This window comes from Phacochoerus africanus, chromosome 5 (genome assembly GCF_016906955.1).
Source record: "Phacochoerus africanus isolate WHEZ1 chromosome 5, ROS_Pafr_v1, whole genome shotgun sequence".
NCBI classification, from domain to species: domain Eukaryota; kingdom Metazoa; phylum Chordata; class Mammalia; order Artiodactyla; family Suidae; genus Phacochoerus; species Phacochoerus africanus.
Genome location: NC_062548.1, coordinates 65329534 through 65348827, shown reverse-complemented (window position 1 = coordinate 65348827; position 19294 = coordinate 65329534).

The following is a 19294-nucleotide window of genomic DNA, read 5'->3' as shown; positions in this document are numbered from 1 at the left end:
GCTTTGAATATGGATGATGTGCTCTTTCTAATGGCTATTTTATAGTTTAAAACTTGGAGGAACATCTTATTGTCTAATTTTGAAATGTAGCCGGAAGAAGCAGCAGGAAGGGAGGAAATGGATTCTGTGTACCCTCTCAATGGCTATTTTATCTTATACAACGTGTTCTTGATCATCGGGTATAATACCTTAGAAAAAAAACATAGTAGAAAATCAGCAAAGAAGATTGAAAAAAATAATAAAAACATTGAAGTATTGAATGAATTTCTTTTTCTGTTAAACATGAAACCCTGGGGAAGTGCAGTTATGTAAATTACTAGAAAACACTCTAATGACCTAGATTATGGTGCCACTTTATAGAGATAATCATGTTCATGTTATGTATTTGAAAACTGGGGATTGTTTTCTTATTCTTTTTTATGTTCATATGAGGAAAGCTGAAACAGAGGTCCTGTAACCTGGAGATAAGCTTTCTTGAAAAGGTGTTTTTTATGGATGTGGAGTTGGGGGGAATGACCAAGCAAGTATAGAAAGAAATATTTCAAATGTTGTATTTTGAATCCAGAATTTAAATAAATAGAGATACTACATCAGAGGGAAAGCCCTGTAATTTTGTCTATTTTGTGTATTCTATACTTAAACTTAAGAGAGAACAAGAAGGAAAGGCTGGAGTAAGAGACATGATTTTATACAGTTCTCTCCTGAGCCCATAAATGCTGAGAGATTTCAGAGAGTGAACTAATCCTAGCGGAGCTCAGAAACACTGCCAAGTTCTTCTCAATGTGTTCCTGAGAGACCAGTTTTCTTAGGTCTTGTTATAATAGCACAGGTCATTCAGACCTTAGCATATCTGAATATCTTATTCTGCACATCCTCTTAATTCAGAAAAATATTTAGCACTATTTTTTCTAAGTTTAAGCATCTCTGAGATATCATTAAACCTACATTCAAGCCACCAAACACATATATTGCAATAACTATTATTCATTCAGAGGTTCTGTCATAGAAAGCAAGTATGCATCATTTCAGTTAGTCAGGTTCTAAGTTCTCATTGACCTTACCAAAGTCCTAGCACAAACACTTAATATTCACAAGAGATTCAGCTTTTGATTATTTTGTACCATTCATTCTTGAATCCCCTTGAAAGGCCACCTCAATTAAAAACAAAAACAAAAACAATTCTCTTGAACCTAATCCTTTGTTATCTATACCAGTCATTAACATCTGGTCCTTGGGTCAGCAACATCACTATTACCTCCTAATTTATTAAAAATTCTCAGATCCCATTCCAGAACTACCGAGTAAAACAGTCAGTTAGGGCCTGGCTATTTGTATTTAAACAAGAGCTTCAAGTGATTACGATGCATGAAAAATTTTAAGAGTCACGGCTCTAATACTTTCACATGAGTTTGGACAACCGAAGAGCAATGCTTAAATAGCAGTAGATGATGTACTATCATTATATGTATGTTATCATATGTTGGCAATTTCCATATATTAGTAAATCTGAAGACCTAGATCTGGAGAAATGAAAAAGCCCAGTATTTGAGTAAATCCAAGTAATTGCCAAGCAATAAAAAGCTGAATAACTTTAGACTTCACATTTTATATTCCAACCAAGATCACATTTGACATATTGAAAAAAATCCAGGAGAAATTGAAGCTATTTTTTATGTTGGGTATCTACCTAACTGAAGCTTCAAAAACAAAATCAAATCAGAAAGAGCATGAACTTAACATGCAGTGGTGTGGGATTTGAAATCAGGAGTTCCTACATTCAAAATCTGCTTCTGAAGGGTGCCCTAAGATAAACTGAGAGATTTACAAGATTATTTCAGGAGCAGGCTGCGATAGCCTCTGGAAGTTTCCAACAGAGATCGGGAACAGAGCAATTATTCAATGTGTACATTCAGAACCTTTGTACTCTAAATACGTACTCAATATGTACTTCAAAACCTAGATTTGGGTGTTTTTTCTCCTGCACTTGCATGAACCTCGATTGATTTCTGAGACCTCATTGCCTCAGCTCTCTACTTCAATCTGTATGGAATCCACAGCCTTTTTATCAAAGCAGCAAAACAGTCCTCTCTTGAATGTTTACACTTATATCCTCAAGAGGTATATGCAAATGCACAGGATGCCCTTGAGGATTATGCATTTTGATCTGTGATTAAAATAAAATAAACCAAGCACCTTCTGCTTGGCAGTACCCTTATGGCAAAACAATGGAAGAAACTAAAAAATTGTCATTGTTGTTATTTTCTTGGACACTGGCACTGTGTTTCTTTTACTAAAGAGCCTTAAAAATAGTCTGCGGCAGATAAAAGTATGGAAATGAATTCTTATTTACTTGTGTTACCATACTATTGAGCTTTCTAGAAGAAGGAGGTGATAGAAGGGCTGAAGCTCAGAAAGGATCTGGTCTTAGCTTTCCACTCTGTATGTATAAAATACACTCAATTATTTTGAGATTGACTGGGTAAAAGGACATTGTCATCTCTTCATAGAGATCAATGTGATTTTAAGCAATTATTTTTCTGCTTAACTTAGGAGTAATAGTCTGAATGCTATTTTTTTTCTTAGCTCTAGGTATAAGATTTTTTTCTATGTCTATTTCTGTTTTGTAAATAAGTTCATTCATATTTTTTTTAAGACTCCCCATATAAGTGATATCATCTGATATTTGTCTTTCTCTGACTTCATTTAGTATGATAATTTCTGGGTCCCACCATTTTGCTGTGAATGGCATTATTTCATTCTTTCTTATGGTTTGTATTGTATATCCTTTATCAACGATCTAAAAATCCCTATTTCTGGTAGTCTAAAGCATTTATCGAGATATTGTGTGTGTGTTTGCAGGCACGTGTGGATGTGTGTATGTGTGTTGGAAGTGACATTGAGATCTTGTCATGGGAAATCTATCTAGCTAAGAAAAAGAGACAAAGATATTTTCACAGAGATATAAAACACCTTCTGGCACAGCAGTGACAGACACCAAAGTCTGGACTATTTTGTCCAGTAAGGGTTTTAATGGGAGTTCCCATTGTGGCACAGTGGAAATGAATCAGACTAGTATCCATGAGGACACATGTTTGATCCCTGGCCTCACTCAGTGGGTTAAAGATCATGCATTGCCATGAGCTGTGGTGTAGGCTGGCAGCTGCAGCTCCAATTTGAGCCCTAGCCTGGGAACTTCCATATGCCATGGGTTTGGCCCTAAGAAAAAGCAAATAATAATAATAATAATAATTACCACAGCAAGGGTTTTAAAGAGCACTAATAAAAGGCTAATGAAAAGCCATCAGTTACATTGTATTTCATGTCAAAGTTTTGGCACAGGGAGCCTGCTTTTTATGCGACTCCTCCTTAAAAACTAATCAAGGTAGTACATTTCCTTTCAGGTTCAAAATGTGGGGAGATGGAGATCCTCATAACTGAAGGTCAGTTGGCAGCCAGACTGCATGTCTCCCTAGGAAGCAGCCTTGTTCTGGTGCATTCCTAATCATGCATTGTCTGCAGACTGTCTGCCTCACTCCTCCCCCAGGCTGTAGCCAATTCCATTCCATCAGCTTCTGTAGTACTTTCTGTGCTCATATTCTTGCATAGGCACTGAACCATTCATTACAGAGGAAAGGAAGAGGCAAAAGGCAAATATCAATCAGCTGTGAAGCTTGCCTTCAAAGATCTTACAGTTTGAGAGGCAAGATATGACAAGCATGTTAATCTTTGAGATAAAAAGAATTATAGGAAGAAGAGATTAAGGTCTTTGAGAAAAAAGTGGAAAAATCCCCGGTTTCATCTGGGTAGCATTTAAAATATATATATGTATAATCTGGATTTCAAGATAGTGTCCTTGGTAAGCCAGCAGGTTTAATAAATCTCTCTCCACCTTTAACCTCACAGAAAGCCTAAAAATAACAGCTTTAGCTAAGCTCTAAAACTTTCAAGAGCTTTGTCCAGGCATTTTCCCCATATATTCTTTAGCATGGCTTACTTTCTATGGATTTTCCTTTAAAAAAAAAAAATCTATCTGCCTATTAAATGGCTTCCTGATCTCTGCTTAGCTCAACTGAGTACATAACTAGTTGAAATGGTCTTCTTTGTCTTAATTTATTCTTTAATTCAGTGAATATTCACTATATGTAATGGGAATAATTCACTGCCATAGCACCTAAAAGAAGAGACAAAAGAGACATGGTCCTTAATTTCATGGAGCTTATATCTTCTGATATCCAAAGGTGTTGAAGAATGTCTTTCATATTCATGTCTACTTATATTACCATCTCTAAAAAGGATAGCTCACCTCCATACTCAACAACCCTGGTGAAACTTAAATCAGTCCCAACACTGCCCAGTAGATAATGTGTTGAACTACATCTTGCCTGTGAAAAGGACTTATAAATGTTGAAAGGCAGCCATGGTAGAACAAAACACTCAGCAGGCAGAAAGGCATAGAGGGGATGTGGTACACACAGGGGTGAAGGAACATGTTATTTGGGGTCCATGAACTTGAGTGGTGAAATGAAATTCAGGACACAGATCATTGATTACTGAAATATCATGTCAGGTTAATGATGAAGGAAGAGGCTTAAATTCTTCAGGATATTAGAGAAGAATGAACAAGAGAGATTTCAAGTAAAATAGAAACTATTTCAGTAGAGCATTTGCAAGATTTGGAATGTCAAGGACAAAGGATACATTTTTTTCAAGAGAATCTTGCTAAATGGACTTTATAAAAAGAATGATTTCTCAGCTCTAGTGATGCTTTCAGGCCAAGACATTCTTGAAAGGCAAGTTGCACTGCAGCCCATGACTCTAATAGTCTTGGAATAATAAAGGAGTTATTGACCTTTATGTCCTATCCTTTTAACTTAGATCTCCTCAAGGAACTGAGCTGTCAGGTATCCTTTGTATGTGAAGGCGGATGTCATGTGTGATAATTTGGATAAGAAAAGGAGATGGCTGAAGAGGATTAGCGAGTAGAGCTCTACAGTTGACAGATTTCAAATATTTCAAAACCAAACATGTTTACCAAAGGGGAAATTTTGGAGGGGGTGTATAAATTAAGAGGTTGGGACTGACATAGGCTCACTAGTATATTTTAGATAGATAACCAACAAGGATCTACTGTATTGCACAAGGAAATCTACTCAATACTGTGTAATAACCTATATGGGAAATGAATCTGAAAAAGAATGGATGTATGAATATGTATAACTGCTTTACGTGACTGTACATATGAAACTAACACAACTTTGTAAGTCAAAAATACTCCAATAAAATTTTTAATAAAGAAAATGTGGGAGTTCTCATTGTGGCGCAGCAGAAATGAATCCAACTAGGAACCATGAGGTTGCAGGTTTGATCCCTGGCCTTGAGGGGTTAAGGATCCAGGATTGCCGTGAGCTGTGGTGTAGGTCACAGATGTGGCTTGAATCTGGTGTTGAATCTGGCTTGAATCTGGTGTTGCTGTGGCTGTGGCACAGGACAGTGGCTACAGCTCCAGTTAGACCCCTAGCCCAGGAATCTCCATAGGCCGCAGGTGTGGCCCTCAAAAAGACAAAAGACAAAAAAAAAAAAAAAGAAAATGTGTTCTTATAAAATGACTTAAATATTGGAAAGATGAACCTTCAGTGACATGAAGAGCTTAGATCACATTATTTCTTCGTATATTTGTAAATTCCTAAATTTCCAGCCCAAATATTGATTTTTCCACTAAAATTTTAATCCAATTTGAACAATTGAACTGAAGTCTATTGTCTACATTTCATCATTTGCACTTGATTTTTCTATATAAATGTCTACATCTTTCTCCTGAATATGCCATTGTGTGTCTGTGTGGGGGCAGCTAGTTCCGTAATCATATCAGCATTTAAAACAAAGCAAAGCTCCAAATAGACAGCAGGCTGAGATTTGGTGATTCATAAGTTTGTGATCAGCTCCATAACTAACTCTTAGAAAGTCCCTTTTGTGCCAGGACCCTCAAAGGAATGGAACCCACAACAGGAGTAGAATTGGAGCCAGAAGCCCGCAGAGCCTAGAGGCTGGCAATTGCAGGTGAAGGCAGCTGCTACAAGACTAACTGTGAAGTTGGCCCAGAGTCAACTGGAAAAAGAAGCTAGTCAAGGAGAAATGTGTTTTCTCTATCCATTCCTGAACACCTGCACATGCCTAATTTAATATGATTTATTCAACATAGTAGGCCACTTAGCAGGGCACAGCTGTGGCCAGCATCCAATATCTATGACCCCATTAAACTCTAATCAAGGAGGAGGAAATGGGAAAGAAAGGGGGAAGAGGTCATTTTTTTTTTTTCCTTTCTGATCTCCCAGGGTCCAAAGAAAGGATATATTTGAAAAGAACACAAATGGAGGTCAAATTATGTATACAAGCCAAACACATAGCCCTGTGATGACCTATCTAAATTTAAGTCAGTGGAAGAGGGCCAACCACATGAAAGGTGAAATAGACAATCCTGACACTCTGGTTTATTATAGCTTATGGAAAATTGTTACATACAGGGTGTTTCTTGAGAGTCACAGCAATGATATGAAGCTCTTAGATTGTCAGCACATGCTTTTTCCTCAAAAAAGCCAAGGCAAATGTAACTGTAGGAATAATAATAACAGTTACCATTTAGCAAGTTCTACAGACACTCTGTCAAACTTTACAAATAACAAGGATATAATTCAAACCATCATCTTTCATACTGGGTTTACAATACCTCCTTATAATGCCCAAGATACTAAACCATATATTCCAAATGTATGGTTCTATAAAAAATAATCCCACTTCATGTGGGATAGAAGAAGGTAGCATGGAAATCATTCAGTGGTTCATTTACCCTAGGATTTATAAACATTTTTATTTCAAATCCTAACATAGTAAAATAATTAAAAGACAAGATAAAGGGTATTGTTTCAAGCAAGACATCAGTAGCAATAAAAAGCCATAGTTAAGGATGAAAAAGGTGAAATTAAGAAATTGCACACATAAATGTATATACTCCAAAGAGGAAATCCAATGTCATTATAGGGGGCGAACAAGCTGTTTTACATAGTGTAATATTATATGCCTGTTGTCTTACCACACAGTGAAGTAACTTGTTCAAAATGATGACCCCAAGGCACTGATAAGAACTGAAATTGAGTTTTAAGAATTCTAGCTAAATAATCAGGTAATTGCATTACATAGTTGAGATTTTCATCTAAAATAGAATAGCAGTTGTGGCAGGTACAAAATAATTATACTTTTGGTAGGCTGAGCTGTAGTTCTTTGGTAAAATCACTAATAGGATAGGTAAATTACACACTATTCATTTCTTTTTTTTTTTGTCTTTTTGCCATTTCTTGGGCTGCTCCCACGGCATATGGAGGTTCCTATGCTAGGGGTCTAATTGGAGCTGTAGCCGCTGGCCTGCTCCAGAGCCACAGAAACGCAGGATCTGAGCCACATCTGTGACCTACACCACAGCTCATGGCAACACCGGATCCTTAACCCACTAAGCAAGGCCAGGGATTGAACCCTCAACCTCATGGTTCCTAACCAGTGCGCCATGACAGGAACACCACACACTATTCATTTCTAACTAATGTTTTAGGAGCCTTCAAAATGAATTAAAAACAAACATATATTGAAATAACAGCTTAATTTTCTAGAAAATAATGAATCTTGAGAACATAACAAAGATGCCAAAACTGATGATGGAGTCGAATGGTCAATTAATGAAGTTTCCATTGAAAATTACACAATTTAACAGCTCCTTGGGCTGTCCTGTTGGAAGAGAAAATCATTCCCTTCATAAGTCTTAGCAATCTAATGACCCTGTCTTTTATGTTCTTTTTCAAGAGTAAAGGTACCCACTTCTCTTGTGTGTGATAGATTTTGCACATACCTCCTGATTTGGTTGGCCCAAACTATGTGTTTTTCATTTATTCAAATATATGTTCCAAGAGACTGATGTATGTTGGGGGATGTGATAGGTATAATGTGATAAAAAGATAAATAAGATTTGAACCCAGGTTTCTACATGCATATCTTCTGCATACAATGCAAATGCATTCACTTAAACCTATGAAAACTATGCTATAATTAACAAGCTTGAAATATGTGCAAAGGGGTGGCATTATTTCTATCACAAACTTTTTTTTTTTTTGGCCATTTTTGGCCATGCTGGTGGCATGTGGAAGTTCTTGGGCCATGGACAAAACTTATGCCACAGTAGTCACATGAGCATTGCTGGATCTTTAACCCACTGTGTCACATGGGGACTTCCTGGGCCTTCATAAACAAAATCAAAAAGGTAATAATAATACAAGTAAAATACCTATATATAGAATTTTCAGTGATTTAAAAAATACATATATATATTATATTGGATGGGGAGTTCCCACTGTGGACATGGGTTAAGAACCTGGCTGTAGTTACTCGGGTTTCTACTGAGGTGCAAGGTTCAATCCCAGCACAGTGGGTTAAAGGATCCAGCTTTGCTGCAACTACAGCAGAGGTCAGAGCTGCAGCTCAGATTCTGTCCCTGGCCTTGGAACTTCCATATGCTGTGGGTGTGGCTGGAAAAACAAAACTAACAAACAAACAAAATTGGATGAAAGGGTAGAAACAACAGGGCTTTCTGGGTATCAGAAAGGGGAACTGCTGGCCTCAAGGGTTACATATACCAAGAAAAGAGGAGTAAAGGACCCCAAAGATACATTCTATTGGCTTCTTTGATTTAGGCAACTTGTACTCCAGAATAATGTACAGCTGGGAGTTAATGGGGTCACACTTGACTAGAAATGCCATGAAATTTTCAAAATGGGGGCACTGTCTTTTCATGTACAGATCAACATTAAAAACTTCATGGAATATTGGAAAGAATACAAGCTCAAGAGACAAACCTGAAATTGCTCTACTTTCTAAATTTGTAAATTTGGGCAAAATACTTTGCTCTAATTTCAAAAATTAGTCACATAATGCTAAAAACATACAATCACTTATGGGGACTTATGACACACTAGACATTGTTCTGAACATTTTAGCTACATCAAGTCATTCTTTCTTGCAGTAACCCTAGAAGAAGGTACTATCATTAACCCTGTTTTACAGATAAGGAAATTGAGTCATAATGTTTTTAAGGAATGCACCTAGGATCACACCACTTGGACATATCAGAGAGAAAGTGAAATATCAGGACTTCTGACTCCTTTTAAAGCCCTTATTTTAATCACTTCAGTAGTTTAGAAAGCTACCCCAACTGTAAAGAGAGCCCACTGCACAATCCAAAACACTAACAACACCAAATGCTGACAAGGATGTGGGGCAATGGAAACACTTCAACACTGCATTCATTACCAGGAAAAATTGCAAAATAGAAAATTGCAAAATTGCACTTTGGAAGATAGATTGCTAGTTCCTTACAAAGCAAAACATGGACTTATTATAGGATCCAGAAATCACACTCCAAATGAATTAAAAACTTATATTCAAAACTTATATACAAAACCCTATGAATGAATGTTCATATTAGCTTTATTCATAATTCCAAAGATTGGGAGCATTTAAAAAGTCCTTCAGTAAATGAATGGATAACAAATGTTGGTACATTCACTAAATGAAACATTATTCAGTGATAAAAGAAAATGAGCTATCAAGCCATAAATAAATATGAAGAAAATTAAACTGCCCATTGTTTAGTAGAAGCCAATCTGAGAGGGCTACCTACCGAATGATTCCAACTATGTGATGCATTGAAAAGAAGAAAAACTACAGAGAAAATAGAAAGATCAGAGATTGTCTAGGGCTTGAGGGGATGATTAGAGAGAGGAATTGACACTTTTAGACTAGGAAAATTATTTTGTATGATGTTATAAGGGTGGATAAATGTCATTAGGCATTTGTCAAAACCCATAGAATGTGCAACCCAAAATGTTAACCCTAATGGAAACCATGGATTTTAGTTAACACAAATGTATGCATCAAAATGTAACAAATGTGCCACACTAATGCAAGCTTTTAATAATAGGAGGAACACTGGGGGGAGGGTAGAAACGAGGTCTAAGGGAATTTTGTATTTTCTGTGCAATTCTCCTATAAACTTAAAATGGCTGAAAAATAAGATTAATTTTTTAAATTATTAAAAAGTCTACATTGCAGAGTTTTGAGAAGTAAATGAGATATAGTTGTGTAAAATATTGAACCTGATACCTTGTAACAACTTCAGGGAAGGAAGCCCACAGAGATTACTGTACAGTTGTTTAAATAATGACCATAAAAATAATCTTGGACTTTGAAAATCTTTCCAAAACACAATTTTGGAAACTGCCAGTACATAAGATGCACTGAAGCTATGTTTCTTCTACCCCCAAAAGAAAATTAAAGGCAATCCCCTCAAGACATTCTGGTCATGAGATATAAAGCACACTTCAAATACTGAAAGCTGAAAGCTAAGGCTTTTTTCTCTTCAGGTCAAATTTATCTTTACAATGCACTCTCACTAATTGTTTCCTCAACAGCCCAGCTGTGTTTACTCTGGACTTCTGAATGGTGATCTTTTCTAGAGCTAACAGTATTTTATGGGGGGTGGGAGGGGCAGGTAGTTTATTTTGCGCTTAACTAGATCTTATTCCCAACAGCAGTGCAATCCTTGAGAGGAAGCGTTCAGGAGAATTATCAAGAGAATTTCCCTCTTTTCAATTAAAACTGTATAGAAACTGTATACATTGGGTCAATCTTGTCTTTACAGTGTTATGAGGGTCACTGAAATCCACTTTCAGGGCTGTGTAGCATTGGCAAATGTATTCAAAGATAATGAAATTAGATTCCTTAGTAAAAACGTATGTAACTCAATATTGCATATAGTTTGGGCTCAACAAAACCACTTCAAATATGGGACTATAATCATTTCTCATTGAAATTTTAAAACTAATTATCCATTTCATGTTTTGATACTATATGGATTTTTTTTTTTTTTTAAGTAAGGAGATGAAAGACCGACTCTTTTCCAAATACTGAAGTCTAAAGAGTTCAGTGAGGAAAACTGATTGGAAGTTTTCACACTTCCTTTTTTTTGGTCTTCTCTATGAAGAGCTTGCTGTTTAATGAATTTCTTTTTTTTTTAAATCATCATCAGATTTGGGATGTTAAGTTTGGGAATAATATAATGTTCCAGGTAGAATTAGCTAATCTATGGACCCTATAATTAATTCAGCAGGGAGTTCCAGCTCACACTATCATGAACAAAAGGAAGCTCAGGAGTTCTCATCATGCCTTAGTGGTTAATGAATCCGACTAGGAACCATGAGGTTGCAGGTTCGATCCCTGGCCTTGCTCAGTGGGTTAAGGATCCAGCGTTGCTGTGAGCTGTGGTGTAGGTCGCAGATGTGGCTCGGATCTGGTGTTGCTTTGCCTCTGGCATAGGCTGGTGGCTACAGCTCCAATTAGACCCCTGGCCTGGGACCTCCATATGCCATGGGAGTGGCCCTAGAAAAGGCAAAAAAAAAAAGACAAAAAAAAAGTTCAAACATGATTACTGAACGTTATGATGACTCACTGTCCTCAGTCTTTCTCAGGTGTAGACTTGGACCTTACTCTCCACTTCTTTCATATTGAGGGATGACCTCTGTTTTTTGCAGGGAGTCCTTTCTAGGTGTTGAAAAGAAAACAAAAAATGGTCACTTGTAAAATTCACAATATCCTAAAAGGGCAAACAAATCAGATCCTCAGGAGGAGTAAGAAATGGCACAATTCCTAATACTCAGAACAAAGAGAAAATTTCCACAAGGATTCCAGTAGGAATCTGGATGATTTCATTAAATGAAAATTATCATTGGTAAACAATGCAAATATATATTTACACATAGAGAGAGAGAGAGGAGGAAGTAATACTTCTCTTTGGCATCAAGCCAAAGCAAAATTCAGTTTAAGCAGTTATGCATGGAACCGGAATTATGTGGTCTTGGTGCAGAATTCTCATGGTCTAACTCAACCCATACTTTAGAATTAAGTGTATCTCAAATAGAAGTACTCTTCTTTCTGTCTGTCTGTCTGTCTTTCTTTCTCTTCCTTCCTTCCTTCCTTCCTTCCTCCCTCCCTCCCTCCCTCCCTCTCTCTCTCTCTCTCTCTCTCTCTTTCTTTCTTTCTTTCTTTCTTTCTTTCTTTCTTTCTTCCTTCCTTCCTTCCTTCCTTTCCTGTGTGTGATGGGGGCCAGCCCAGCACAGTGGGTGAAAGGATGTAGAATTGCTGTAGTGTATGTAAGTCACAGCTGTGATTTAGTTTCAGTCTCTGGGCCAGGAATTTCCATATGCCATGGATGCAGCCATACAATTTTAAAAAATTGCTGAATAAACAGTTTTAGTCATCATGAAGTTGATTTTACAGTCAAGTTGATGATATTAAAATGAGATTTTTAATTTAGAATTGCTGCTACAATGGGATAAGAACCTGGAGATGTGGTAGATGTACTTTTCATGTGAAGTAGACATGAATCTTTGTGGGACAGATGGGAGGCTATGGTAGGCTAAATAATGAGCACTATGTTGATGGTTTGTTTGTTTTTTTTCTTACAGCAGCAATAGCCAACTAATATAAACGGTGACAGTTTTCCTGGTTGTTTCTTTGATGTTGTAAAGACTCAGGTTTCCCAGAATCTCTGAATGAACAGCTTAAAATCAACGATGATTTGGGGATATCTTTATTTTTCCGTTAAGCTATAGAGCAGGATCAAATCCAAGTTTGACTATTATGAAACTTGTCTGTGTTGATATACGTTTAACAACACTGTGCTGTAAAAGTAAGTGAAAGCTGGCAGAGATACCTTAGTATCCGAGAAATGCTACAAATTGTGATAATCTGTTAAAAAAGGATAGATGGTAAATTTGTGAACAAATGCAGACATCATCTTGTAATCGGAAGAGTCCAGCATCTGAAACTTCTTGGCATCTGGTGCTGGTCAAAGAATATTTATCAAATAAATATGTGATGGAATCACCTGTTCTTCCCAGAGATGTCATGTTGTTTCTTATCTTCAGTTTTCTAACCCAGTACCCTCTGTCAAACATGACCTCCATTCCTCACCCACCTTTTTTTTTTTTGTCTTTTTGCTATTTCTAGGGCTGTTCCAACGGCATATGGAGGTTCCCAGGCTAGGGGGCTAATCGGAGCTTGTAGCTGCTGGCCTACTCCAGAGCCACAGCAACTTGGGATCTGAGCCGCGTCTGTGATCTACACCACAGGTCACGGCAACGCCAGATCCTTAACCCACTGAGCGGGGCCAGGGATCAAACCCGCAACCTCATTGTTCCTAGTCAGATTTGTTAACCACTGAGCCACTACGGGAACTCCCCTTAGTCAACTCTTAAGTCTCCATCTTTCACTGACTGACTTATAAATATCCTTTGTATCGTATCAGATGGCTCTTCCCTGCCGTCTTTTTCTATTGCTCTTTGTGTAACCATAATACTCAGTTTGTGTTTTTTACAATATTAACAGTAGTTTTATTAATATTAATCCATTCCTATGTTTGTTGTCTACAACACAACATGATTTTCTCTTGGCAAGCTATCTACCATATTTAGTTTTATATCCCTGAACTAGGGGAAAAACACAGAGCTTATGAACATATGTATAAGAAACGAGAAAATATTATGTAAACTAAAGTATGGATACATAAACTTTTAAGTGCCAGTATATGAGGGAAGATAATTTCTAGGTCCTTCCTCTATTTGTCTCTGGTTTACTCTCATAACTACTTAAATGATTCCATTAACCAATTCTCTTTTTTTAAATTGAGATATGATTGACATATATCACTACATAAGTTTATACTTACACTGTACAATGTGTTGATTTGATACTTTTTTTTATGGCCACATCTGTGAGATATGAAAGTTCCCAGGCTAGCGGTCTAATCGGAACTGCAGCTGCAGGTCTATGCCATAGCCACAGCAAAGTGGGATGTTAGTCACCTTGTGACCTACACTGCAGCTTGTAGCAATGCTGGACCCTTAACCCACTGAGCAGCACCAGGGATTGAACCTATATCCTCATGGATATTATGTCAGGTTCTTAACCCACAGAGCCACAACAGGAAATCTGATTTGATACATTTTTATACTGCAGAATGCATGATTACCACCATAGCATTATCTAACATCTCTATCACATCACATAATTACCACATAACTATCATTTCTTTCTTGTGGTGGGAACATTTAAGATGTAGTTTCTTAGTGACTTTGAGGTGTACAATACAGTTTCTCAGAAGTAAATATAGTTTGTTTTTTTTTCCTTATAGTTGCTGTCAATTTAAAACACTTAGAAATTTTTTAAAACTATGTGTGCATTTGTCTAAAAACATGGGATTCTTTGGGTGAGTGATTGGTGATGAGTTGTCCCCTGAATTAACAGTAGTTGATTCCAGAGGCAAATCTTGGACTCAAAAGTCCTCTATGGAAGATTCATATTGATTAATGCTTCAAAGGTGAAATTCCCCAAGCTAGCCATCAAATAGCCTTATCTTAGCTGTTTGAGCGGTTACAACAGAAAATCGTAAACTGGATGGCTTATAAATAACAGAAATTGATTTATAATGTTCTGGAGACAAGAAAGCCCAAGATCAAGTCACCAGCAGATTGAATGTCTGGTAAGGACTCACTTTCTTGTTCATATTTAGCCATATTCTCACAGTCAGTTATGTTGGAAGAAGATAAGGAAAACTTCCTGGGTCTATTTTGTAAGGACAATCTTCTCATTTATTTCTCCCACATAAATAATCACCTCCCAAATGTCTCACCTCCAAATTCACCACATTGAAGATTAAGTTCTAACAGAAATTTTGTGGGGAGGTATACACAAAAATTTAGTCCTATATCAAGAGTCTTGTTTTGTTTCTGTTCTCTTTACATATGATAGAATCAGATGATTCAGACATAAAAATATATATGGATAAAGTGGAAAAGATCAGAATGATCAATGATGGTTGGAGAGAAAAGAATTCCTGATATTAAAAAAGAGCAATAGAAATCAGATACATGAATCTTGGAGCCAATAACACAAGCAAATTATCTTGTTTCAATAGATCCCAAGTAATAGCGGAGCAATTTAGAAAGTTATAATAACTATTATAAGTAAGATAGCAACATGAAATTATACTGCCTGCTTATGAAAATTTTAAGGAAAAATCTTACCAATAAAAGCAAAAGCAAAGGAGTTAAGTATGGTATACTTTCCTTTCTATTATTATTTTTTTTTTTTTGCTTTTTAGGGCTGCACCTGTGGCATATGGAGGTTCTCAGGAGGCTAGGGGTCAAATTGGAGCTGTAGCCGCTGGCCTATACCACAGCCGCTGCAGTGCCAGATCTGAGCCACACCACAGCTCAGGGCAATGCAGGATCCCTAACCCACTTAACAAGGCCAGGGATTGAACCTGTGTCCTCATGGATCCTAGTCAGATTCATTTCTGCTGAGCTACAATGGGAACTACCAAGTATGGTATTCTTTTTAATGTCTTATAAGATATTACTTATCAGCCCTACTAAAATATTATTTAATAGAATAAATACCAAATAGTATTATATATTAACTTATAGATTTTTTTTAGAGGGACAAATTATATCTGCCCCACAAAACATAAATATCATGATGTTTTTCCCTTTAAGACATTGACAAATTTTAAATATAATGTTGTAGGAGAAACTGTCCCAATAAAAAGCTAGAAAGGAGAGACCCTGTCCATGATGACTAAGCAAAGGCCAGCCAACTGCCCCAACTGCCCCAACTGCCCCGACCCGGAAGAGGTAGCCCATAAAAGCCGTGTGAAACCCTTCTTCAGGGCTCAGACTCCGGAGAGCGATCTCCTCTGAACCCGCAGGGGTAATAAACATGGGTTCTCCAACTCTCCGAGTGCTCGCTTGGTTTCTCGCCAGGTAAAAGAGCTGAGACACTGCAGCCACAGAGCTGCTGGAGCTAGTACGCTACAGCCACAGGGCTGTCACCAGAGCTGATATACCTCAGCCACAGGGCTGTCGCCAGAGCTGATACATTGTGGTGCAGGGCTGCTGGGCAGCTGCCGTAACAATGTAACAATTGTTCTAACATTACTTACACAATTATCAACATTTCAAATGCCCTTTGAATCAGACTTTCCATCTTATTGGTCCCCTTAAATAATGAGTATAATAAAATGTTCAATATGTATTTAATTTAAAGATGACTATCAATTTTTTAAAAAAATCATTCTTTAGCAAGGTTGGCATAGTATATCTACATTAAGATATGTTTTTATCAAAACAATTTAGTAGTTGAAATTAAATTGTCATGGCTACAAAAACCTTGAAAAGATGTTTCGCTTCAGTGGTTCTAGTCTTTCCTTCTATAGAAGGAAGAAATTGTCTTAGAAATTCTCCTGTGATTTTCCTATACCAGGACTAATTTTGGCTTTTATCCAGAGAATGTCCCATCTTATAAAAGAAAACCCAAGATGAAGAAAACCCTATCAATTCAGATCGATGAGTTTCAGAGGAAAGAGCACCCAATCTCCTGTCTTACCCATACACATTCGAGGTGAATTTGCTAAACCTCCTCCTCTGACTAAACATACCACAGAGGTTTTCCCAGTCTCCCATCCTTTAAATGAAATCTTTATGTTCTCACTGAAAAAAAAAATGATAATAATAACATAATCTTTTCTGCTTTAATTCCACCTATGCACCTTTAATAGGGAGATTTACTATGCTAATGGAATGTTAATATTAGATGTCCATCAGATGGAATATTTCTGGAGGTTTGAGAAGATGATTTTATTTCTGGATGTACTTTTTCCTTTTCTACTGTATTTGATGTCTGCTGGTGCCAAATTGAAATGCAGAGACAGAGTTTTGGGTAAAGGAGAAAAAATAGCTTTATTGATTTGCCAGGAAAGGGGGCCACAGCAGGTTAATGCCTTAAAGACTGCCGCCCCTCTCCAGGTTTGGAAGAAGTTAGGAAGTGTTTTTATACTTTGTGGAGTGGAATAGGATCAGGGTAGAGGCAAGCTTGCATTGTTTCTCAAAGCTGGTGTTTAGTGGCCCCAGGCCTGGTTCTGATGCACTTCCTTCCAGGAATGAAGAATGCTTCATCAAGTAGTTCTTCCATTTGTTGAAGGTTTTAGTTCTAGGAAGGGCTAAAAGATATTATGTATATTCTTTGAAGAGGAACTAGGACCCTGCCCCAAGGCTGCACTATTGTCTCTTGACTGCTCCTCCCTGGTCTCTGCATCCCCTCCCTTCCCTGATTAGCAACTGTGTGACGCTGCCCTTTGGAACACCAGAAGGTCATGGAGGCTGAGACTTATTCCCTAAAAACAAGCAGTGGAGGACACAGAAAGGCTTGTGTGCCTAGGAGCTCCACAGGCACCAGCTTGGTTACAATGTCTGTGACTGGTAGTAACCTTCACAAGACCAGCAGCAAACCTCTGTAAGATGTGTTCATGGCTGCATGCACCTCCCCCTTCACCTTTATGGCTTATATCTTGATATCCCGCATTTCCAGAGCTCTGAAATACTGCCTCCTGGACTATAGTTAGTGGACGAAACAAGAGATGGCATGGTCATCTGTGAGAAAAGCCACCCCCAAGGGTGGGCCAGGGAGCCTTGAGGGAACTCAAGAACGAAACAGAAAACTGGCCCACAGCTGAGGTGCATATCGAAGGAGTGTTTCCAGTAAACCGAGATTTTTAAAATCTGGTTTTCTATAAATATTTTGTTCCTACTACCTTCCCTTTGTTGTAAAACTCCTAGCTTCCCACCTCACTTCCTCAGAACTGTTTCTGGGGCTACCTGAGATGCTGTCTCTAGGGCTTAAGTCCTAATTGCACCCTAAATAAAACTTAACTCTCAACTTTCAGGTTGTGGCTTTTTTTTTAGTTTATTTCAACATAATTAAGGTCATTGTTTATTTCAACATAATTAAGGTGAAGTAGATGGAAACACCTCTTTCACTAGGAGGCAGCTGTCAGAAAACTTAGTTCAAACCTTAAAAAGGAGAGCTAGGAGAAAGGCACACTATCTGCTCCACCGAACGCTTGGACAGAAGAAAAGAGGGGTAAATAACCAATATCATGGGGATCGTAACCATTTCCTAAAGAAAAAAACAGGTGGTATAAAGAATGTTCAGAAGAAAAGTGAAAGGAAGCCTATTTTCAAATCCATGGCTATCCCTTTGAGGAAGTCATTATTCATAATGATGCTTTTAGGCTTAAATAGCTTATGCAATTTTGAGAATGCCAGAGTTATATAGGGGAAAGCTGGATCACCTCCTATCCTTAAGATAGACATCAAAAACATACTGCATGCGACACAGGGAATAAATTCTAGGACTGACAGAATGAGTTTCAGTTCCCTCCTAATTTCTGTGGCTTAAGACAGTCACATATCTTGTCTGAATTCAGATTTCTTGTTCATAAAATGAGGAAATTTAACTAGATTGCTATGAGTACTTTCTCCACATGTAAATCTACTAGTAAGAGCCCCTACTGTCTCCATTGCATGATACGTGATATTGTTTCTATAGACAGATACTGTTCTTTCAAAAATATATTTATGACCTTTAGTGAAGCCAGTTGGAGACAACCATATTTTGCTTTTAATAAAACACATATCAGAGAGAAAAAAATAGGGAAAATTTTATATTGCTCCTTTTTTTAACTCAGAAAGAAAAATAATCGGGAGTCCAATTATTTTAATATTGAAAGTTTGAGCAGGCATACAGAACCCTCACAAGAACTGATAAATTCATTGGAGCTCAATTTTATTCTCCAATCCCATTCCCTAGCTTTGAGATGGGTTTTCTTTTCTTTTTTTTCTTTCTGAATTCTCTATTCAAATGTTAAGTACAGCAATCAAGTCAGATAAAACCCTGAGAATAAGTCTTACAAAATTCAGTATTCCCTAAATATGGAGCTATGTAGGAAAAATACTGCCTGAAGTGTAATAGAGGAAGTATAAATTTGCTAGATATATTTACCATTTTCAAACATAATTCACATTCAGGGCTCTTTAGGGTGGGAGTTTGTATACTTGAATCTTTCCTTTACAGGACCATTCCAAATAAAGTGCCAATTTCTTCAGTTCCGTATGGTAATATTGCACATTAGATTTAGAATAGTTTGGTTTGTTTATTTTTTATTAGCAGCATATTGCAAAACTGATGATCTTTGATTTGGAGTGCACAATTCCTTTCTATCCAAATTCAGGACAATAGGACAAGAATGGTTTTTCTAACTGCAAAGAAAACATTCAGTCTCTGTGAAAGTTAATGTGCAGCC